The 23312-nt window shown below is 46.9% G+C and overlaps 2 long non-coding RNA genes across 4 annotated transcripts; one reads left to right on the top strand and one right to left on the bottom strand.

The window, feature by feature from the left end:
• Nucleotides 1-344: 344 nt before the first annotated feature.
• Nucleotides 345-3368, top strand: LOC309651332. 3 transcript variants are annotated; one of them, XR_014258008.1, is made up of 3 exons: nt 345-541; nt 1278-1312; nt 1407-3368. It is a non-coding gene; the product is annotated as an uncharacterized lncRNA (long non-coding RNA). The 3 variants fall into 3 exon arrangements; XR_014258009.1 differs by having other exon boundaries at nt 1275-1312; XR_014258007.1 differs by lacking the exon at nt 1278-1312.
• Nucleotides 1981-22803, bottom strand: LOC309651333. Its single transcript, XR_014258010.1, has 2 exons — nt 22064-22803; nt 1981-4131 (listed from the first exon to the last, which is right to left on the bottom strand). It is a non-coding gene; the product is annotated as an uncharacterized lncRNA (long non-coding RNA).
• Between the last annotated feature and the right edge of the window lie 509 nt (nt 22804-23312).

Below are 23312 nucleotides of genomic sequence, written 5' to 3'. Positions count from 1 at the left end.
CAAGCTCTTGGCCTCTTCTGCCCAGAGAGGACAGAGCCACTTCTGCGCATGGTCCACTGGTCAGGGCTCGTCCCAGGGCCTCAGCCAGAGGCAAGGGGGCTGTCGAAGGGAATCTGGATGCAGCAAAGAGAAAGGGCCAATGGGTATTGATTAACAACTAGCCAAGGTCCTACCTACCTACCAATTCACTGTCAGATCTTTAGAATACAAAGTGTTACATTCCTGCAATCCTCCTCTAATTCGAGACAATTCTCCATTCATATTCTCTTTTGCTTATAGCAACCTTGAGCTGGGTCTTCCCAGGCTCTTCTTTCTACCCTACAGGCTGTGGTCTCCTAGGAAGCTTTGGTGGGATGCAGGCACCATCTGGGAGAAGGCGCCTCGGAACTCACATGCCCGCGTTGCCCAGGACCCCAATTCCTTCCACCTCTCGGATGCTGCTTTCTTTTCCCAGGGACAGAGCCAAGCTGTAATTGACTCCTTGGGTATTTCAAAGTCCCTGATCCCAAGACTGAAGGATGACTCCCTGCTGTTGTGAAAGGTTACCAAATTATCAGGACCTCTGATTGGGAGGGACAGTGGGAAGAGGGGAGGTAGTGTCAGGGGAAAGGCACTGATGTTTCAAACTCAACTGGCGACTGCAGCCCCTGGTAATGGCTTTAGTAACTTCACAGCTGATCCCTGTGATTGAGCATCAGGACCATTGAATGCTAATTGAGTTGAAAAGCTTCCCCCTCATGTGCTAAAACTCTCAGGCAGTAAAAGGCTTCTGACCATGTCTGGAGTTGCGTGCTGGGGACAATGTGGTGGGTTGCCTCTGGCTACAGTTAACTGCTGTTCGTCTTCCCGGCTTGACGGGGTAGGGTTGCTGTACCTACACAGACTTTAAAATTATTTTAAAATTATTTTTAATTTTTTAAAATTGAAGAATGGTTGATTTACATTGTTGGTGGTTTCAGGTGTACAGCAAAGTGATTCAGTTATGCATACACACATACATACCTATACATACATACATATATATATTCTTTTCCAGATTCTTTTTCATTATCGTTTATTGCAAGATATTGAGTAATATTGAGCACAGTAATACTGTGCTTACAGTAGGACCCTGTTGTTCATCTATTTTACATATATCATATATCTGTGTGTCTCTGTTAATCCCACACTCCTAATTTATCCCTCCCCTCACCCTTTCCCCTTCGGTAACCGTAATTTTATTTTCTGTGTCTGTGGGTCTATTTCTCAAACAGACTTTTTTTTTTTTTTTTAAGCAGATTGCACCTTGCTGTGGCTGGATCAATACTCTGGAGTGAGCTGTTTGCCCTCAAAACTTCTGGGGCCGCAGCCATGGAGCTGCAGGATCCCAACGGGGTCCTGACGTCCATCTGCTCTGTTTTTTTCAGGTGCACTGAATCGACAGTCCTGAGTTTTGAAGTTTTCCTGGAGGGGACTTGCGGGGATTTCTCCAGGATCGATGGAACTCCTTTTGTGGTGCTTCAGTGCTTCCACCATGAAGCGCTCATTTCCCTATGCACGTCCCCCCGCCCCACCCCACTGTTTCCTTTACTCTCTCTCCTCCCACCCCCAATTCCCAGAAGAAGATCTAAGAATCAGGTCCAAACAGAAGATCTTTGGAGAATCCTTGTGTGTGTTTTATGAAATTTTTATTGGAGTATAGTTGATTTACAATGTTGTGTTAGTTCCGGGTGTACAGCAAAGTGAATCAGTTATACATATACATATAATCCACTCTTTTTTAGATTCTTTTCCCATACAGGTCATTACAGAGTACTGAGTAGAGTTCCCTGTGCTATACAGTAGGTCCTGATTAGTAATCTATTTTATAGGTAGTGTTGTGTATATGTCAATCCCAATCTCCCAATTTATCCCTCTCCCCTCCCCACTTTCCCCCCCTGGTAACCATAAGTTTGTTTTCTACATCTGTGACTCTATTTTGAATCCTTGTGTTTTACTCTAGTCCTGAAACTAGATAAAGCCTAGTCATCAATAAACAGGTGAGGAAGTAGAGCCAGGCATTGGTTGAGTGTTGATGTTTCTGGTACAAGCTGACTCTCCGCTCATCATCCCACACCTTCATCAGCCATCATCATGCTGTCTGTCACCTCCTCTTCTCTGAAGAAGGCCCGGGCCATCTTTTGAAAATACAAAGCCCAGCATTGAGACCCTCCCAACTGAGAGAGCAGGAAGGGCCAGGGCTGCTGAGGTGCTCCCTGAACCCCACTCAGGGGATCTGTGTTGTTCCCACCTGGGTGTATTGTGTGGACCCCTAAAATTCCTGCAAACCTCTGCCTCTGCGCTTCCAGATTGCCCCTGAAAGAAATGAACAATAATCATAATACCCACCACGTAGTGACCGCTGGTATCTTGAGAGCTGCCTTGCCATTGGACAACATTTGTTGAGCTCCTACTGTTTGCCAGACAGTGGGTACATGCTTTATGTGTGTTTAGCCCTTCTGACAACACTGTGATTTAGGACCTGTTAATATGTCTATTTTGCTGAAATGGAAACTGAGGTTCAGAGCGGTTAAATAACAAGGAAAAGTCCATGTTTTTACCCCCTACACTAATATATATGTATATTTGTGTATATATAGTCTATATATGTATATTTAACATATATATTATGTTGACTGAAAAAAATGCACAACCTCAAAGTTGAGAAATATGTTTTATTTGGTGGACAAAACTGAGGACTTAAGCCTGGGACACAGCCTCTCAGCTCTCTCTGAGGGACTGATCCAAAAAGGAGAGGGAGGAACCATCAACTATAGGAATTTTTGCAACAGAGACCAGGTAATCGGAACATCGAAAGATTCCTGTTAATTAAAGAAAAGCAGACATATCGAGTTAATGAATTTTTAGTGTTTTTCTGTGTATGGGAAGATGCAAAAGTCTGGGCTCACTGAAATCCTTCCTTTGATATGCACCTCAGCTATGTGGGCTAGTATCCTGTGCTTTCTCATCCTGAGTTCCCTCGGGGTGCACCATCAGGGGAGGCTGTGGCTGTTGACTGCTAGATGGTGGGCATCCTGTTTCCATCCTGAGTTTCCTCAGGGTTCACTCTTGGGGCGGCTATAATGTGATGGCTTGATGGCTGCAATACCCTTTGTTTACTGATATGGCAGGCAACGTTTTTTCATTGACAATTATATATATACAATATACACTGTTCGTGTTACATATATTATCTATTTTACATACTACGTGTTTTTTTAGAATCTTTGCAAAAAACCTTGCAAGGCAGGTGTTATTCTTTACATTTTGTGAAAAAGAAATTAAAGCCTCTAACAGGCTGAGAAATTGGTCATGTCACTACATCACAATTAACAAGTCAGTGAACAAGATTTTGAATCCAAGTAATCCTTTTCTGAAAAAAAAAAAACCCAAAAAACAGAGAAACTATGTTCTTTCCATGCTCCAAAATATATTTTGGTCAAGTGACTTAAGAAACTCTCCCTTAAGCTTGTCTAAAGCAGAAAGTAAGACAACAGTGCTTTACTGGAAATTATCAAAAGGCAGGATCAAGCAGGAATAATGAAAGGGAGCCTGAGGTTTCGGGTGATGAACCCACTGGCTAAATAGGCCCCTGGAAACAGACCCAGTTTTTTTTTTTTTTATTAATTTGTGTATTTCTTTATTGACTGTTTTCCTCCAATAGAATGTAATCTTTTTTTTTAAAACATCTTTATTGGAGTATAATTGCTTTACAATGGTGTTAGTTTCTGCTTTATAACAAAGTAAATCAGCTACACATATACATATATCCCCATATCTCCTCCCTTTTGCGTCTCCCTCCCATCCTCCCTACCCCACCCCTCTAGGTGGTCACAAAGCACCAAGCTGATCTCCCTATGCTATGCGGCTGCTTCCCACTAGCTAGCTATTTCACATTTGGTAGTGTATATATGTCCATGCCACTCTCTCACTTCATCCCAGCTTACCCTTCCCCCTCCCCGTGTTTAGAAACCCCTCTGGTCCAGTGGAGAAGCATATCCTAGGCCCCCAGTGCCTTTCAGAAAAGAGAACAGAGGACGATTTTGCAAATTGATTGTTAACCGGAAGTGAAAATTTCTTTCCTGAGCATTGTCCTGCCTTAAAAAAAAAAACCTATGGAGAGGCTACTGTCCAGTGAGTGGCCGCCCTCCACACCAATGAGGCAAGCCAACTTCCGGGTATTGTTGAGAGCTGGGGGCAGGTAGGTCAGATGATCATTTTCAGAGGCAGGGGTAGCTTACTGAAGTCCCTAGCAACTACCACCACCAGTCTGTTTACCTTTTTTTTTTTTGTTTTTGGCCATGCCGCGCAGCATGAGGGCTCTTAGTTCCCCCATTGGGGCTCAAACCCGAGCCCCCTGCAGTGGAAGCGTGGAGTCTTAACCTCTGGACTACCAGGGAAGTCCCCCGTCTACCTTTAACGGAGGTCACAAGCTCCAGCTCAGAATACGAGGCACACATGAGGCGGATGAGGTCAATTTGCTCCACGGTGAGGCGCACAGCATCCTGTTCGTGGGTCTGGCATGGGACGTAGGCTGACCAGAACTGAGGGAAGGCCAGGGCTTGGTTTGGGCTTTGGAACTCCTTGGGCTTCTCATAGCCTCCTCAGCTGGCACAGCACTCACTGTGCCCAGAAGTCACATGGAATGCGTTGCTGTTTCTGTGGTACTTGGATGCCCGTCAGGTTGGCTTACTGTGACCCCTGTAGCCCCCAGCATCCATGGCATGGCACTTTCTAGGTCACTATGGTAACTTAGTTCCAATGTGACTAAGCTGTGGTCTCTGAGGCCCCCCAAACTGCCCCACATTCCCCAGCAGCCATGGTGGCACCTTGTGTGTCCCTTTGGTACCTGGGCACCCACGAGACCGTCTTTCAGCCTGTCCAAGCTGGTCTGGGCATGGCTGAAACTGCACACATTAACATCCTGGAGGCCATTGTGGTAAAACTGCCTCAGGACCAGGGGCATGTCGTTGTGGCTGGAGGGAGGTCAAGGCAAATGGGTGGGCTCCCTAGGTCTTGGGATCAGGCAGGACACATTGCCTGGCCTGGGCCAGCCGGGGGGTCCCCCATCTCACACTGTCACACAGACTATACTAGGAGCAGCTGAGGCCTGGGCTGAGGGCTTCCCACCAGGGAGGGGATGACAGAGAAGGGGAAGGGCGTCCATAGGTGATGGAGAGGCCATCCAGGGGTGGTGTGAGGGGGCCTCCCCACTAGCTCTGCATGCTCCGGACCTCCTCCCCTGCCCAGGGCCAGGCTAGGCCCCCACCGGCCCCCACCAGCCCGCACACACTGCAGTCCCCCGTCCACAAGCGGGAAGTCCCGCCTCAGGGCCCGCGTGCGCTCCCGCGGACTTGGGGTGCTGGAGGTGCCCGGCGTGGTCTGGACGCGGGTTCCCGGCCGCAGCAGCAGACGCAGCAGCAGCAGCAGCAGACGCAGCAGAGGCCGCTGGCAGAGTGCGCGGGGACCTTCGAGGCCCCCGGGCCGCAAGCTGCGCAGGGCCAGGCAGGTGGGCAGAGGCGGGTGTGAGAGGGGCGGGCGATGGGGTTCTGCCCGTCGACACAGGCCACCCAGCGGCGCGGCCTCGCGAGGGGGTGGGGTGAGGGAGGGGATACAGAGTCACAGGGCCCTGCGAGCCGTGTGCGGAGAGCCGTGATCCGCGAAGCCCGGCAGCCCCGGGGCGGCACTGCCCTCCCTCCCCCTGCTCAGAGGCAGCTCCCGCGGGCTAAGCTGGCCTCTGCTGAGAGCCCACTCGCCTCCCGTCGCGGGTTCCCTCCGCCCCTGCGCCTCTTCCCACTCCTGCTGCTCCGATGGGGCGCCCTAGGTTGCTCTCCCCCGCCTCTCACCTTCCTGGCCAAGCTGGGCTGCTTCTCTCAGAGGGCCACCTTCAGCCCGAGGCCTCCCGGGAGCACACCTCGTCCCCATCTGCCTGCAGCCGGCCCCGCCCACTCCGAGGGCTGCATGTGAGCATCTCTGCGGCCACAGGTGCTCTGGGCTCCCGGTGTCCCGGTACGGGGCCCTGTGGGCTGGTGTGGGGGAAGAGAGAGTTTCTGGAAATGGGGGGGGGGTAACCTTGTGAGCTCTGGATTCAGGACGGGGCCCTCTGCCCCCGACCTTCTCTCTCCACCTACTTGACTCCCCAACCTGCATGACCATTCTCTGGGGACTTCAACCAGCACCCGGGAACTCTCAGGAACCCCCCCACTTCTGTCAGCCAGCCTCAGGGAAGAGCGCCCTCAGGAGCTGCTACACCTCCCCAGGGCCTGAAGAGAGGGACTTTTGGGATGTGAACTGAACACCTTCTGGGGAGAGTCAACGACCCTTTTCCTCAACAGAGCGGGAACCCAGTCAGTAGGCTATTTGAGTGGAAGGAAATGAAGTCATTTCCATGGCAGCAGAGCCCCCATCGCAGCAACCTTCCTCCCAGGGCTGCTGGCCGACCTTCTGACCAGGATCCCTCCTACCTCAGCGTGGAAGGCCTGGCCTCGTGGACAAGTATATAGGTTCTGAGGAAAGACCTGGCACCTGGGTTCTGCTGCTACACTTGCCTTATCTCGTGGCCCTTGTGACTCTAGCTTTCCCAGAAACCTCAAGGGCTAAGTGCCTGTGCTTGCTCAGAGGCCGCACGCCATTCCCCATTTGGAGCCTCAGGCCCTGCCCCTAGCTGCCTCCTCTGGGGACCCCCTCCCCCCAACACACACACACACACACACACACACACACACACACACACACACACACACACACACACACCTAGAGGGGATGTGCCTTCTCACAGAAGCTCAACCACTGAGATGCTTTAGGGACTGTGCCCAAACTCCTTCATCCCCAGCCTCTCAAGGTTTTGCTCTGATCCCTGGCACCCCCTGGAGCTGTTCCACCTTTGGAACCTTTCCTGGGTAGCAGGAGTGCCTAGCACAGGGGTAGTGACCTAAGTGTGAGCACTGGCGACCCTAGAAGTCTGTTACAGAAAAACATTGAGCAGTAAGGGACCCCCCCTGGGGACAGAAAGGGCTGGGAATAAAGGAGAATGTGAACCTCGGGGCAGGGTGCGTGCTGCTTGACTCTCCATCCTGTTCTTGCTTCAGGGAGCAGGTCTTCCTGGGTCTCTCTATCCTTCCTCCTGAGACCCCAGGCAGGAGGCTCTTTGAGAAGCCAAAGATTGCTGCTTTCAGTTTCAAAAAACCCAGCTCCCCCCTGGTTTGTGGTGGTGGCCGCTGACAATGGCTCAGAGCAGGAGCCCATGTGGTAGACTGCTAAGGCTTCTCTGCACCCTGTCTCTGCTCCTGCATCCTCCTCGGCTCGCAGAGTGCAGACTTTTCTGTCTTCAGCTGACAAAGGGGCCCCTGAGGATTGAGCAGAGGAACGTCACGTTTTCTTCCAAGCCAGCTTCAGCCCTCGGATGTTCAGGGCAGACTCTCATTTCAAACGTCGGTTTCTGAGGCTCCTTGCTTATGGCCATTTAGTGTGGAAGGAGGCTCCTGGCTGAGGAAGGCTCACACAGAACGCCGCAGGTTGTGATCTGTGGCAGTGGGCAGTGGGGGGACGGGGTGGGTCATTGCAGGAAGAGGCATTCGCTGCCTGAGGCAGTTACACCATTGCCCTCTCTTCAGAATGGCTCAGCCAGCAGGATTCTGTGGGGTCTACCTCCTGGCACCAGGCTCCAATCGCCGGATTTGGGGTCTGGGGCAACCCAGGTCTTCGTCCGACTCTTCCGGAGCGCGCTTTCTCTTGGGAGCACGTCTGGGGACTGGCTTCTCTGCTTTCACCTTTGCTGGCATGGCCCAAGGAACTGCTGCTGCAAAGAAAATCAGAACTGATCAGTCACTTCTGCTGTACACAGTCTCCTGCCAGAATTTCCCTCTCTCTTGTCTCTCCCAGTTTCTGGCTGAAGACCTTTAATCTACTTGACAGCCAAAACACAGCCTTGGCCCATCACCTCTATGAGTCGCTAGAGAAGGGACACTGGCTGCAAAAGCAATTCCTAGAGCCTACAGCTGCAGCACATGAGGAAGTCTCTTCACCGTTTACAGGGTAAACATTAGAACCCGGAAGTCATTGCAATCATGAGCCTCTCCATCCCTCCCTTCCACAACAGAGAAAACATTTCTTGCAGTCTGTCACTTCTGAGGCTTTAATGGAAATGTCTTTCAAGTTTTGGAAAAAAATAATCTAATAAAAATTGGTTAAGAACCCCTCCCACCTTGGCAACCCCTCTTGGGCCCCATTTCTACTGCCTGTTTCGACTACACTGAACTCTAGCCCTCTGATACTTTTATGTAGATTAGAACAAGGCCAAATACTGAGGCAGAGTGATCAGGAGAGAACCGCGTTCTGGGTACCAAGTCTAGGCTCACATCAACCCAGCCTCCTGGGACACCATCTCCTCAGCCTTCCAGTCTCATTAGCACTTCAACAGCCCTCTTGGTTCTTCCGGTCTTCCCATCAGTATGGCACCACCCTCTCCCCTAGAAGTAAAAATCATTATAATCCTCCCTCTCTCCACCATGAAAGGATGAGATAAAAGCTCAGCAGCAGCCCCCGTGAAACACGTGGTCACCACTGTGAAGAGGTGTTACTAAGACGATTTGGTCCGACTCAGAGAAGGAAAGAGACAACTCTGCCCTTAGCCTGATCAGGCCCACAGGAAGGAAGCACACTGGGGGCAGCCTTTGAGAGTGTGGCAATGCGAGAGAACCTTCTTTAGGAGGGGACTCCCTGTTGCCGACCTTGAAAAAGTAAGGATGGGACATTCGTTTACTGGGGCTGTTGCAGAGGGGATGTGCCCAGAGGTTGGGCCACCCTGCTTGAGAATCAAAGCACCTTCTAGTCCGAAGCTGCTTGAATGCTCCAATCGCCGGATTTTGGGTCTGGGGCAATCCAGGTCTTCGTCTGACTCTTCCGGAGCGTGCTTTCTCTTGGGAGCACGTCTGGGGACTGGCTTCTCTGCCTCCACCTTTGCTGGCGTGGCCAAAGGAACATCCCCGTAGGCCCGGTAGCCACCAACCAGGCAGTATGTCTCCCCATGCCAGCTCAACTGCGTTTCTCCACACCCTCGGTAGAGGACATGTTTCTGATCAGGGGTAGGAGGAGAAATGGGAGCCACTGCTGCTGCAAAGCAAATCAGAACTGATCAGTCACTTCTGCTGTACACAGTCTCCTGCCAGAATTTCCCTCTCTCCTGTCTCTCCCAGTTTCTGGCTGAAGACCCTTAATCTACTTGACATCCAAAACACAGCCTTGGCCCATCACCTCTATGAGTCCCTAGAGAAGGGACACTGGCTGCAAAAGCAATTCCTAGAGCCTACAGCTGCAGCACATGAGGAAGTCTCTTCACCGTTTCCAGGGAAAACAGTAGAACCCGAAAGTCATTGCAATCATGAGCCTCTCCATCTCTCCCTTCCACCACAGAGAAAACATTTCTTGCAGTCTGTCACTTCTGAGGCTTTAATGGAAATGTCTTTCAAGTTTTGGAAAAACATAATTTAATATAAATTGGTTAAGAACCCCTCCCACCTTGGCAACCCCTTTTGGGCCCCATTTCTACTGCCTGTTTCGACTACACTGAACTCTAGCTCTCTGATACTTTTATGTAGATTAGAACAAGGCCAAATACTGAGGCAGAGTGATCAGGAGACTGAGAACCGTGTTCTGGGTACCAAGTCTAGGCTCACATCAACCCAGCCTCCTGGGACACCATCTCCTCAGCCCTCCAGTCTCATTAGCACTTCAACAGCCCTCTTGGTTCTTCCGGTCTTCCCATCAATATGGCACCACCCTCTCCCCTAGTACTCAGCCGCTCAGGATGGGATGTGTCTGAGGGCACCTATATAGATGTCTACATGACAGCATAGAGGTGCCTGGGTTTGAAGGTGTGTTTCAAGAGTGGCCCTCTTCCTCAAACTGCTCCATTTACCATTTGCCAACAAAAATGCACTTGTCTTTTGCTAAGAGGCCAATCAGGAAAGGGTCTGAATGGAAGCATCCTGTAGCCCAAAGGGGAAGCTACATTTATAAAGATCAGGACCATCCTGCACACTTGTCCAGGGATGACCTTTCACAGGTATACGTAGTTGGCAAACCGCACAGGAACATGAGGCAGCCAGGTGAGGTTTTGTGTACGCCATGCCTCCTGTAGAGATGCCCAGTCTCGGTGTACCTGCCGCACTGCCCACCCATGGAACAGAGCACAGGTCTGAGTTAATATAGACGATCCAGTCACACATTCTCTCTCAGACAACCAAAGAGATTGGTATCTGCTGGAGAACTGTCAGGGAAGTTTCTCTGAGGGCAGCACGTTGGCAGTTACGCTGCCATGGAAACTGTGAGAAGGCGGTGAGGTCATCACTACCCAGTGAGGTCATGATAAGGAACCTGTGACTTGGGGGTCAGGCTTCAGGAGGAGGGGCAGTTTTGTGGAGGAGAGCAGGGGGAGGGCAGAGGTACTCTGCCTGGCCCCTCACACCTGGGCCTCCCCACCCATGCCCTAGTCTAGCAGACACCCCACGTGGGGCGTGCCGGTGGGCTGGCACAGCCCCAGGAGCCCCAGGAGGGCAAGAGAGACCCACTTTCTGAGATTGTCTTGAGAGGCAAGATTAACGTAAGAGACAACTAGGTTGTATGGCACTGACCCTAAGAGGCAGAGATTTGTGTGGACTGGGGAATCAGGGAGGGCTCCTTGGCAGTGGGCCTGAAGGACAAGTGAGATTTGGACCCATGGGGAAGAGAGGGAAGACATTCCAGTTTGGAAGAGTAAAAGCAAAGACACACTCTCCTCGACCTTGTACTGCCCCAAATATAAATTCATAGAACCCTCACATTTTCACAACTGAGTACTGAAGAAAAGCAAGAGGTGAAGGGGCCTACCCAGTGTTACACAGGTAGTGGAGAGGTGTTCTGCTCAATGGTTAGGTTCATGTTGGGGCTCCGGATTTACAGCTGATAGGAATGTGAGGACAAGCTCATGCCATTTCAAACATTTCCAAGTGATACTGAGAGAGATGTTAAAGGTGCAAAATGAGGGTGCTGAATGACCTCACAAAGTGGGAATGGTAGGCCCATTTTCATATGAAATTCAAAACAAGTTCATGACCAAAGGACAATACAAAATGACAACATAATCATTACACTCCCCTCTCCCCTAGAAGTAAAAATCATTATAATCCTCCCTCTCTCCACCCTGAAAGGATGAGGTAAAGGCTCAGCAGCAGCCCCCGTGAAACACATGGTCACCACTGTGAAGAGGTGTTACTAAGACGATTTGGTCCGACTCAGAGAAGGAAAGAGACAACTCTGCCCTTAGCCTGATCAGGCCCACAGGAAGGAAGCACACTGGGGGCAGCCTTTGAGAGTGTGGCAATGCGAGAGAACCTTCTTTAGGAGGGGACTCCCTGTTGCCGACCTTGAAAAAGCAAGGATGGGACATTCGTTTACTGGGGCTGTTGCAGAGGGGATGTGCCCAGGAGGTAGAGACTGCTTGGACTACTATTTTAGAGGTTGGGCCACCCTGGTTAAGAACCACAGCACCTTGCATTCCTAAACTGCTTGAATCAGCGAGTGCAGAGTGCACGTTAGGACAGACGAAGTCAGGCCTCATTGGAGCAGACTGCCTTTGGGAGTGGTAGAAGGTAAAATGGGAAGGGGAATGCTCTGGAGGAGGTTTGTCATGGCAGGTGGGCCAGCACGAGACCATTCAGATTCTCCAAGGCTCCAGAGATGACTTGGCTGGGAGCATCCCTCTGATGTGGTGCGGGGACTCCTACCTTAACAGGACCTGGCTGGGCATCTGCGGGAGGCAGAATCAATGGTTTATTAACTTAAGAGAGCGAGAGACTCACCTGGGGGGTTGCACAAAACCACTTCAAAAGAATTGTACCTGGATTCTTGAGCCAACCCTCAGAAAACTTATCTAGATCTGGAGTAGGACTCAGGAAGCTGCACTTTCAATAAGCTTCCTGGGCAGTCCCACCACAGTGGTCCCTGGATAGTGTGACCAAATTATTGTGTATTCTCGGTTGCTTTTGGGAGTCAAAGTGGGCAATGTGAAAAACTGCAGCAGGCATACGTATAAACAGGGAATATTCAAGGCAAACAGATGTGTATCGTTATTCTATGCATGAATCAGATTCGAGAAAAGCTAGCCTGGTGGTTAAAGAACACAACCCTTGGGACAGAAAGACCAGATTCTGTCCTACTTACTTGTGTGATTTTGACCAAGTTCTTTTATCCTTCTGACTGTTTCTTCATATGGAAAAGAGCTATGGCTGTACATTTAGCACAATATTCTCTTTTGGCAAAGGTTGCTCTGGGTCCATTTGTGTTCTCTGCAACTTAATCCTTTCCGGTGTGCAAGCATTTTTAAGTTGTTTGGTGAAGTATTACATTTGACTTTCAACTGTTCATTACTTTGGGCAAAGCTTATATAATGCTGCAGAGACTAGAACCTATGCAGAGATAGTGAGAGGATGTGATAAGCTTATTCTGCCGGTTTATCAAAAAGTTTAACCTTTTCTCCTCTTCCTCCGCCTGCCACCAAGAGATGAGAAAGAAGGCAGAGCCTGGAAATGCACACCAAGCAATACTTCTGTGTCAGTTTGCCTTTTATTCCTCTGCCAGTACTTCCCAGAGAGATTTCACCAAAAGTGCCTAAGCTTGCCATGGCCATTGTTGTGAAGAACATTTCTCTCTATTGCTAGTCACATCCCCTTTTCCTTCTCCTGGGCGCTTAATGGATGTTTGGGGGCAGGAAATAAAATTTAAACTAAAACATCAAAAAAAAAGAAAGAAAGATGACCTCAAGTAGGCGTTATTGTGGTCCAGATAAGGTTTGGTTCATTCATTCCCTCGATTAGCATTTATCCCCCATTGTGCCAGGCAAGTGGGGAGAGAGAGAAATGTCTTCAAAGAGTCTGTGGTTGTATGGGGGAGGGAGCTGTGGAAATCTGTCATTTAGAAACAGCATGGAAGTGCTAGGGAAAAATTGTTTTGTTCATTTATCACTCACTCATCCGTTCACCCATAGCAAGTACAAAGGGTTTCACGCGGAGGAACTGGCTGCCCTGAACTTGACATTCTCGTGGGGGAAACAACAATGTAAAGCACCAGCAGTGGTAAGTCACCAGTAGTGATTTCAAGCCAGAAGGAACCACTCACCAATGGAGAGAGGCACAGGGTGAGCAGTGACTTGCAGAAAGGAGAGGTTATTCATTCCAACTGCTGAGTTCAAGTTCATCTGGGTGGTTGTGTGGTTCGTGCTTACTGCATCTGTTTTTGGAACGTGGCTCCACCCTCCAAGAAGGGTGAGGATGATCACCCCTCTTTCCTCCTGCTGTGCCCCGGGGTCACCCAGCGAGTGTCTGCAGGGCTGATCTGCTCTGTACTGGCTTTTCAGTCCCACTCCCGGGAGAAGAGAGACGAAGCTGTGTCTCCACCGCAGCTTGGCCTGATTCAGTCACTGGGTGAAAAGGTGGGAAGAAGGTCAAGTTCATGAGAACTGATACACTGCAGAGTCATTTAGTCCTGAAGTACCAGTTCTGGTTGCTGGTGAGTTGCTAAATCCAGGGACCTGAATGTAATTCCTCCAGAGCCACTGAGACATCACTTCCAGGCCCATGGCGGGCTGTAGGGGTGCTGACTTTTCTCAGTGCTAAGGAGCAGCCATCTTCCACTGAGAGAGGACTCTGTGTCCGCAGGAGCAGAACCACACCAGGCACCGAAGGAGGTTCTGCATCCCAGCATCTTCCAACACAGTGATAGATTCACGGGCGGAAGATGCAACAGGGCATTCACCATAGAACACAAGCTTATCCCCAATAAATATGGAAAGATGTTCAACTTCACTACCTAACAAGGAAATTCAAAGTTATAAATCTATTTTTTTTTTCTCATCTAATTGGTAGAAAGTTTTAAGAATGCACAAACTTTGCTGCTAAGGATGTAAGGAAAAGGTCGTTTTCCTCTGTTGCTGCTGATGGGGATGGAAATTGGTGCGAACCCTCTGGAGGGTAATTTGGCAGTTTGTGTATCAACAGCCTTAAAATGTTCATACACTTTGAGCCGGTAATTTTGCTTTTAGGATCTTATCCTAAGGTGAAAGTCAAATTTATGTACAAGACTTATGTTCAAGAATATTCATCTCCGCCAGTAGTGTAATAGAAAAAATATTAGAAGCTACCTAAAAATCCCACATTAGGGGGTTGGTTAAATAACGGATGGCCCAACTTAAGAATGGAAAATAAAGACACCGACGTAGAAAATGGACTTGAGGACACGGGGAAGGGGAAGGGGAAGCTGGGACGAAGTGAGAGAGTGGCATGGACTTATATATACTACCAAATGTAAAATAGCTAGCTAGTGGGAAGCAGCCGCATAGCACAGGGAGATCAGCTCCGTGCTTTGTGACCACCTAGAGGGGTGGGATAGGGAGGGTGGGAGGGAGATGCAAGAGGGAGGAGATATGGGGATATATGTGTATGTATAGCTGATTCACTTTGTTATAAAGCAGAAACTAACACACCATTGTAAAGCAATTATACTCCAATAAAGATGTTTTTTTAAAACAAGGATGGAAAACAGTTCATTCATTAAAAATGATTTTCTCCAAGAATATTTAATGGTGGGAAGATGTAGTGTAAACGCAGAGCACAAAATACTAGATGGAGTATTTCATTTTGTTAAAATTTTAAGAATACAAGTGCAGAAAAAGTGATTAAAACAACAGTACTAATTTGACTACGGGACATTTTTTTCTTTAAATTTTTCTATATTTGGTGTTATAAAGCATCATATATCCTCTCTGAGTCGCAGTTTATGTTCTGTGAAGTGGGACTCATCACATCTACACTGCAGTGCGCTCGGGCAGAGCAGCACAATATTTGAAAGTGCCCTTGACAATGACCAGCCCATTATAATACTCCAGGAATGGTTATACTATCATTGCCAATGACACACCCATAGTCCGGATATTATCCGTAACGATTACTAAGGTTGTTTATCTCCCTCCAATTTTACTAAGAAAAGGATTAATTGAAGACTCTAAGTCATTTTTACTGATGTTCTTTTTTTTTTTTTTCAAAATACTAACTGTAAAGTCTGCAGTGGGTATATAGGTGTTCAACTTTTTTCCAGATTTTATGTTTTTGGGTTTTTTTAAAAATTATTTATTTATTATTTATTTATTATTTTAATATTTGGCTGTGTTGGGGCTTCGTTTCTGTGTGAGGGCTTTCTCCAGTTGCGGCGAGTGGGGGCCACTCTTCATCGCGGTGCGCGGGCCGCTCACTATCGCGGCCTCTCTTGTTGAGGAGCAGAGGCTCCAGACGCTCAGGCTCAGTAGTTGTGGCTCACAGGCCCAGTTGCTCCGCGGCATGTGGGATCTTCCCAGACCAGGGCTCGAACCCGTGTCCCCTGCATTGGCAAGCAGATTCTCAACCACTGCGCCACCAGGGAAGCCCCTTTACTGAGGTTCTTAATACTCACCTTCCTCACAAGGGTGGACAAAACTCTCAGCTTTTTGTATTGAGTGCAAATGTCTCTATTCTTTCCCATTTCAGAGTCCTCTTCACTCGATATCTAGGTTTTGTCAATCTTTAGTACCCTGTCTCTCGTCTTATCTCAGATTATTCTCTGGTAAGATGGTGCAAACTATGTATTTACTAACTGGAGAGAATTCAAGTTCCCGGAGCTGTTGTAGCTCAAAATTCTGTTTTAAGTGGAGTCATTTTCTGTGCTTTCCTTTCATGCTGTCTGCAAAATGCCTGTTTCTGTCCTCCTTGAGATCCAGGTTTACAGCACTCTCCTTTTTCTCATTCTGGGGTCTCTATGTTTGTGGCATCTCTGAGGGCCCATGTTCTTTTGAGGCTAAATTTGATACCTGGGCGAGGGTGGGGGGGGGAAAGCAACTTCCAGATGGGTCAGCCTAGAAAAGGATCTCCCATTGTGTAGAAATTTAAAAACAGGCAAAATACCTGTCCTATCAGACACTATGATTTGCCCCCTCTGTCTGACGCAGCCCAGAGCTTCGTCATTTAATTCACACCTATCTACTGTGAAGGCCCAGCCAACAAGATCATTTTGGAGCCCTGAGTGGGTGCCCAGAATGGATGGGAGGGCTGAGGTAACCAGAACTCTGCCTTTTCTATGGACAGGTGTTAGGGCATCTTCTTTTCAAAGTGACACATTCCCAACCCATCCAACTCACGTAGAGGAAAAAAAGCACTGTCACCAGGCAAAGGGAGAAAAACATGGGGCTGCAGAGGAAGAGGGATCTTGTGGGGACGCTTGTATTATTCATCCACGTGCAAGTATGAACTCCAGATTTGATAAGACATGCAGTCTGATCAAAAGTCATGCAATTAATGATTTCTTTCAAAAATCAAAGAACTCTTTGATTCTTCATTTTAATGTAACTTTGACCTCTTTTCTTTCCATGTCATGAAAGAGGCCTTGACTAAGCTAAACATGCTCTCTCTCCGTGCCTGCAGTGTATCAGAAAGCATCCTCAGTTACTTTCACAGGCAGTGGAGAACTCCTTAATTTTTCTCTGATGACAAGAGCTCCCTTTGAGCCTGGGCCAGAGGTGAGCAAGATTCTGATTCTGGAAAGATGTAGAAAAATGAAGTTCCTTTTGCCAGAGGTTCTGGGTGAGCATTGTTGATGTGTGACTGTTAGCAGTCTTGCCCTCCTTCCACCTATTCTTCCTTTTCTGCATGGTGGACTGTCCTTTAGTTTTGGGGGTACAGTATTGGGGAAAAAAGGAAGGGGAGGCTAGAGGTAAGTAGGCTAGTGGCGGGGATTTTGTGCAAGAATATTTGAAGAAGGAAGTGTGGGAGCAAGTGCTGTGGTAAGACGGGAAAGGGAGAATTAAAAACAAAAAATCTGTGATCCATAAATCCCCTTCAAAGACTCTAAGTAAAGTACTTAAATTATTTTACAATTACTTTTTGGTTACTACTCTGCAGTATAAAAAACAATAAGTTCACTTTTTATCGTATCCCCATGTCATTAGCATCATCTTAAAGACGTGTCTTAACGGCTGTATCGTGTACCATCCTTTACTTAACGAGCTCCCTTTTTTGGACAGTTAATTCAGTTATTTTGTTGTTTATAAATAAATAAATAAATAAATAAATAAATAAATAAATAAATAAATATATATATATATATATATATATATATATATATATATATATGATGGATATTTTTGTTTGTAATTCTGATTATGTCATTTTGTCAGCCAGGATAATTGATGGTAGCTGTACTAAAAAAAAAAACCTAAAATCTCAGTGGCTTAGCAGGTGTTGACTGAAAAAAATGCACAACTAAAAGTTGAGAATCATCTTTTTTTTGGTGGACTTGCTGAGGACTTAAGCCCGGGAAGCAGTGTCAGATCGCTCTGAGAGATTGTAGTAAAGAGGGAAGGGAGGAACCAGGACATATAGGAGTTTTGCAAAAACAAAACAAAACAAAACATAAAACCCCAAAACAACCAGGTAGTCGGAACATCAAAAGATTACTGTTAATTAAAGAAAAACCAGACATCTCAAGTTAATGAATTTAGCAATTTTCTATGTATGGGAAGAGGCAGGAGTCTGGGCTCATTGGAATCCTTCCTTTGATGTGCATTTGAACTATCTAGAGCCAGCATCCTGCTTTTCTCCATCCTGAATCCCCTCCGGGTGCACCATCGGGGATGGCTGCCCTGGCTGATGATGGCTTGATGGCTGCAACACTCTGTTGACTGATAAGGCAGGCGACATTCTTCATCCATACAGGTTCAAGTTTTATTTCTTGCTCGATTTACTGGCTAGGGTTGGAGTGGGAGACTCTGTTCTTTGCAGATGTGAGGGACTCAGGGTCCTTCAACATTGTGGCGTCACCTTCCTCAGGTCCTCAGAGCCCCGCGCTGGAAGCAGGGAGCTTGGGGAAGGCATGCACGCTCTTGGCCTCTTCTGCCCAGAGAGGACAGAGCCACTTCTGCGCATGGTCCACTGGTCAGGGCTCGTCCCAGGGCCCCACCCAGAGGCAAGGGGGCTGTCGAAGGGAATCTGGATGCAGCAAAGAGAAAGGGCCAATGGGTATTGATTAACAACTAGCCAAGGTCCTACCTACCTACCAATTCACTGTCAGATCTTTAGACTATAAAGGGTTACATTCCTGCAATCCTCCTCTAATTCGAGACAATTCTCCATTCATATTCTCTTTTGCTTATAGCAACCTTGAGCTGGGTCTTCCCAGGCTCTTCTTTCTACCCTACAGGCTGTGGTCTCCTAGGAAGCTTTGGTGGGATGCAGGCACCATCTGGGAGAAGGCGCCTCGGAACTCACATGCCCGCGTTGCCCAGGACCCCAATTCCTTCCACCTCTCGGATGCTGCTTTCTTTTCCCAGGGACAGAGCCAAGCTGTAATTGACTCCTTGGGTATTTCAAAGTCCCTGATCCCAAGACTGAAGGATGACTCCCTGATAAAGGTTACCAATTTATCAGGACCTCTGATTGGGAGGGACAGTGGGAAGAGGGGAGGTGGTGTCAGGGGAAAGGCACTGATGTTTCAAACTCAACTGGCGACTCCAGCCCCTGGTAATGGCTTTAGTAACTTCACAGCTGATCCCTGTGATTGAGCATCAGGACCATTGAACGCTATTGAGTTGAAAAGCTTCCCCCTCATGTGCTAAAACTCTCAGGCAGTAAAAGGCTTCTGACCATGTCTGGAGTTGCGTGCTGGGGACAATGTGGTGGGTTGCCTCTGTCTACACTTAACTGCTGTTCGTCTTCCCGGCTTCACGGGGTAGGGTTGCTGTACATACACAGACTTTAAAATTATTTTTAAATTATTTTAAATTTTTTTAAACTGAAGAATGGTTGATTTACATTGTTGGTGGTTTCAGGTGTACAGCAAAGTGATTCAGTTACGCATACACACATACATACGTATACATACATACATATATATATTCTTTTCCAGATTGTTTTTCATTATCGTTTATTGCAAGATATTGAGTAATATTGAGCAGAGTAATACTGTGCTTACAGTAGGACCCTGTTGTTCATCTATTTTACATATATATCTGTGTGTCTCTGTTAATCCCACACTCCTAATTTATCCCTCTCCTCACTCTTTCCCCTTCGGTAACCGAAATTTTGTTTTCTGTGTCTGTGGGTCTATTTCTCAAACAGACTTTTTTTTTTTTTTGTAAGCAGATTGCACCTTGCTGTGGCTGGATCAATACTCTGGAGTGAACTGTTTGCCCTCAAAACTGCTGGGGCCGCAGCCATGGAGCTGCAGTATCCCAACGGGGTCCTGACGTCCATCTGCTCTGGTTTTTTCAGGTGCGCTGAATCGACAGTCCTGAGTTTTGAAGTTTTCCTGGAGGGGACTTGCGGGGATTTCTCCAGGATCGATGGAACTCCTTTTGTGGTGCTTCAGTGCTTCCACCATGAAGCGCTCATTTCCCTATGCACGTCCCCCCGCCCCACCGCACTGTTTCCTTTACTCTCTCTCCTCCCACCCCCAATTCCCAGAAGAAGATCTAGGAATCAGGTCCAAAGAGAAGATCTTTGGAGAATCCTTGTGTGTGTTTTTTTAAATTTTTATTGGAGTATAGTTGATTTACAATGTTGTGTTAGTTCCGGGTGTACAGCAAAGTGAATCAGTTATACATATACATATAATCCACTCTTTTTTAGATTCTTTTCCCATACAAGTCATTACAGAGTACTGAGTAGAGTTCCCTGTGCTATACAGTAGGTCCTGATTAGTAATCTAGTTTATAGGTAGTGTTGTGTATATGTCAATCCCAATCTCTCAATTTATCCCTCTCCCCTCCCCACTCTCCCCCACTGGTAACCATAAGTTTGTTTTCTACATCTGTGACTCTATTTCGAATCCTTATGTTTTACTCTAGTCCTGAAACTAGATAAAGCCTAGTCATCGATAAACAGGTGAGGAAGTAGAGCCAGGCATTGGTTGAGTGTTGATGTTTCTGGTACAAGCTGACTCTCCGCTCATCATCCCACACCTTCATCAGCCATCATCATGCTGTCTGTCACCTCCTCTTCTCTGAAGAAGGCCCGGGCCATCTTTTGAAAATACAAAGTACAGCATTGAGACCCTCCCAACTGAGAGAGCAGGCAGGGCCAGAGCTGCTGAGGTGCTCCCTGAACCCCACTCAGGGGATCTGTGTTGTTCCCACCTGGGTGTATTGTGTGGACCCCTAAAATTCCTGCAAACCTCTGCCTCTGGTCTTCCAGATTGCCCCTGAAAGAAATGAACAATAATCATAATACCCACCACGTACTGACCGCTGGTATCTTGAGGGCTGCCTTGCCATTGGACAACATTTGTTGAGCTCCTACTGTTTGCCAGACTGGGTACATGCTTTATGTGTGTTTAGCCCTTCTGACCACACTGTGATTTAGGACCTGTTAATATGTCTATTTTGCTGAAATGGAAACTGAGGTTCAGAGTGGTTAAATAACAAGGAAAAGTCCATGTTTTTACCCCCTACACTAATATATATGTATATTTGTGTATATATAGTCTATATATGTATATTTAACATATATATTATGTTGACTGAAAAAAATGCACAACCTCAAAGTTGAGAAATATGTTTTATTTGGTGGGCAAAACTGAGGACTTAAGCCTGGGACACAGCCTCTCAGCTCTCTCTGAGGGACTGATCCAAAAAGGAGAGGGAGGAGCCATCAACTATAGGAGTTTTTGCAACAAAGACCAGGTAATCGGAACATCGAAAGATTCCTGTTAATTAAAGAAAACCAGACATCTCGAGTTAATGAATTTTTAGTGTTTTTCTGTGTATGGGAAGATGCAAAAGTCTGGGCTCACTGAAACCCTTCCTTTGATATGCACCTCAGCTATGTGGGCCAGTATCCTGTGCTTTCTCATCCTGAGTTCCCTCGGGGTGCACCATCAGGGGAGGCTGTGGCAGTTGACTGCTAGATGGTGGGCATCCTGTTTCCATCCTGAGTTTCCTCAGGGTTCACTCTTGGGGCGGCTATAATGTGATGGCTTGATGGCTGCAACATCCTTTGTTTACTGATATGGCAGGCCACATTTTTTCATTGACAATTATATATATACAATGTACACTGTTCGTCTTACATATATTATCTATTTTACGTACTACGTGTTTTTTAGAATCTTTGCAAAAAACCTTGCAAGGTAGGTGTTATTCTTTACATTTTGTGAAAAAGAAATTAAAGCCTCTAACAGGCTGAGAAATTGGTCATGTCACTACATCACGATTATCAAGTCAGTGAACAAGATTTTGAATCCAAGTAATCCTTTTGTGAAACCCCCCCCCCAAAACAAAGAAACTATGTTCTTTCCATGCTCCAAAGTATATTTTGGTCAAGTGACTTAAGAAACTCTCCCTTAAGCTTGTCTAAAGCAGAAAATAAGACAACAGTGTTTTACTGGAAATTATCAAAAGGCAGGATCAAGCAGGAATAATGAAAGGGAGCCTGAGGTTTCGGGTGAAGAACCCACTGGCTAAATAGGCCCCTGGAAACAGACCTACTTTTTTTTTTTTTTAATTAATTTGTATATTTGTTTATTGACTGTTTTCCTCCAATAGAATGTAATCTTTTTTTTTTTTTAACATCTTTATTGGAGTATAATTGCTTTACAGTGGTGTTAGTTTCTGCTTTATAACAAAGTGAATCAGCTATACGTATACATATATCCCCATATCTCCTCCCTCTTGCGTCTCCCTCCCATCCTCCCTACCCCACCCCTCTAGGTGGTCACAAAGCACCAAGCTGATCTCCCTATGCTATGCGGCTGCTTCCCACTAGCTAGCTATTTCACATTTGGTAGTGCATATATGTCCATGCCACTCTCTCACTTCGTCCCAGCTTACCCTTCCCCCTCCCCGTGTTTAGAAACCCCTCTGGTCCAGTGGAGAAGCATATCCTAGGCCCCCGGTGCCTTTCAGAAAAGAGAACAGAGGATGATTTTGCAAATTGATTGTTAACTGGATGTGAAAAATTCTTTCCTGAGCATTGTCCTGCCTTAAAAAATAAACCTATGAAGCGAAACTACTTCATTCCTCCCCTTTGGATGTAAAGTTTGCCATGTTTTAAATTTCGGTTAGGCATTGTTTGAACCAGAAGAAGACTGGCTTTTAGAAAACAGACAATGGTATAAATTAAATTGTATAGGAAAACAGGCTTTGTTAGTAAAAAAAGAAACACAGAATCTGTTCCTATAAGATTGGCTTTAAGAGAAAGGTTGATAAGGGAACCATTTTATTTAAATGAAGAGGAAGTTTCAAGCAATAGTCAGCAGCTGGTAATCCCTAATTTGTGGGCTAATGTTGAAGCAAGTTAATAAAATGACCTCAGGGAAAGACCAGGGTAGTGTTTTATAGAATTCTGGAGCTGGAGGGAACTTGCAGAGCATCCAGTCCAATGATCTCATTATAAAAATGCAGCAACTGAGGCCAGCAGAGGAGGGGCAGTCTCCCTACGGTCACAGGGATATAGTTGTTATGCAGAAAACTCATTTAAATATTATTTTTTGAACATGTAGTTGTGTGGATGAGAAGCAGAAAAGGTAACATTTACTTTTCTGGTCTCTGGCCGTATCTCCCTAATACTATTTGCCTTTTAAACTCTCTTTTCTCCCTTCAAGATTGCATTAGAGAAAAGAACAAAGTGAAGGGCTTTAAACATTATTTATTTTTTAAAACAATATGTGCATATTATAGATTCAGAAAGTGGTCTCCCTCTCACTCCTGGCTCAAGCCAAGCAGGTCCCCTCCCTCGGACTCACTGCCAACAGGTCTCGATGTGCCCCCAGACCATCCCATATGTGGACAGGCCCATACGTAACTACACACTTCTCTGCTATTCGTGGCGTCCTTCATCCTACTTTGATTATTTGGCAACATCCCTTGGGGGCTGCTAACACATCAGGTCCCATCCAGTCGCCTCTTTTTTTTTAAATGGCTGCATCGTCTTTCATTGTCTGGAGGTACGAGAATTTATTTAGCACATTTGGGTCATGTCCTCTCTTTTGCTATTTCAAATAGTACTGTGATAAATATCTTTGTACATACATCATTTCACACATAAGGGGATCTATCTATCTGGGGTATAAATCCCGAGAAGTGAAATTGTGAGGACAAAGAGGATGTGTCTTACATTTTGTTGACATTTTGTTGACATTTCTAGAGAATTGCAAAGATTGGGGTACCTGTTTCTCCCCACCATGGCCAACACCCTATCAAACGTTTTTCACTTTTAGGCTAGGTGCGATTATGGTAGGTGAAA

Source organism: Balaenoptera physalus, assembly GCF_965194825.1.
Source record: "Balaenoptera physalus genome assembly, chromosome: 21".
Lineage (NCBI taxonomy): Eukaryota > Metazoa > Chordata > Mammalia > Artiodactyla > Balaenopteridae > Balaenoptera > Balaenoptera physalus.
Note: the sequence above shows the minus strand (reverse complement) of the source record. Positions and strands in the feature narration are given on the sequence as shown.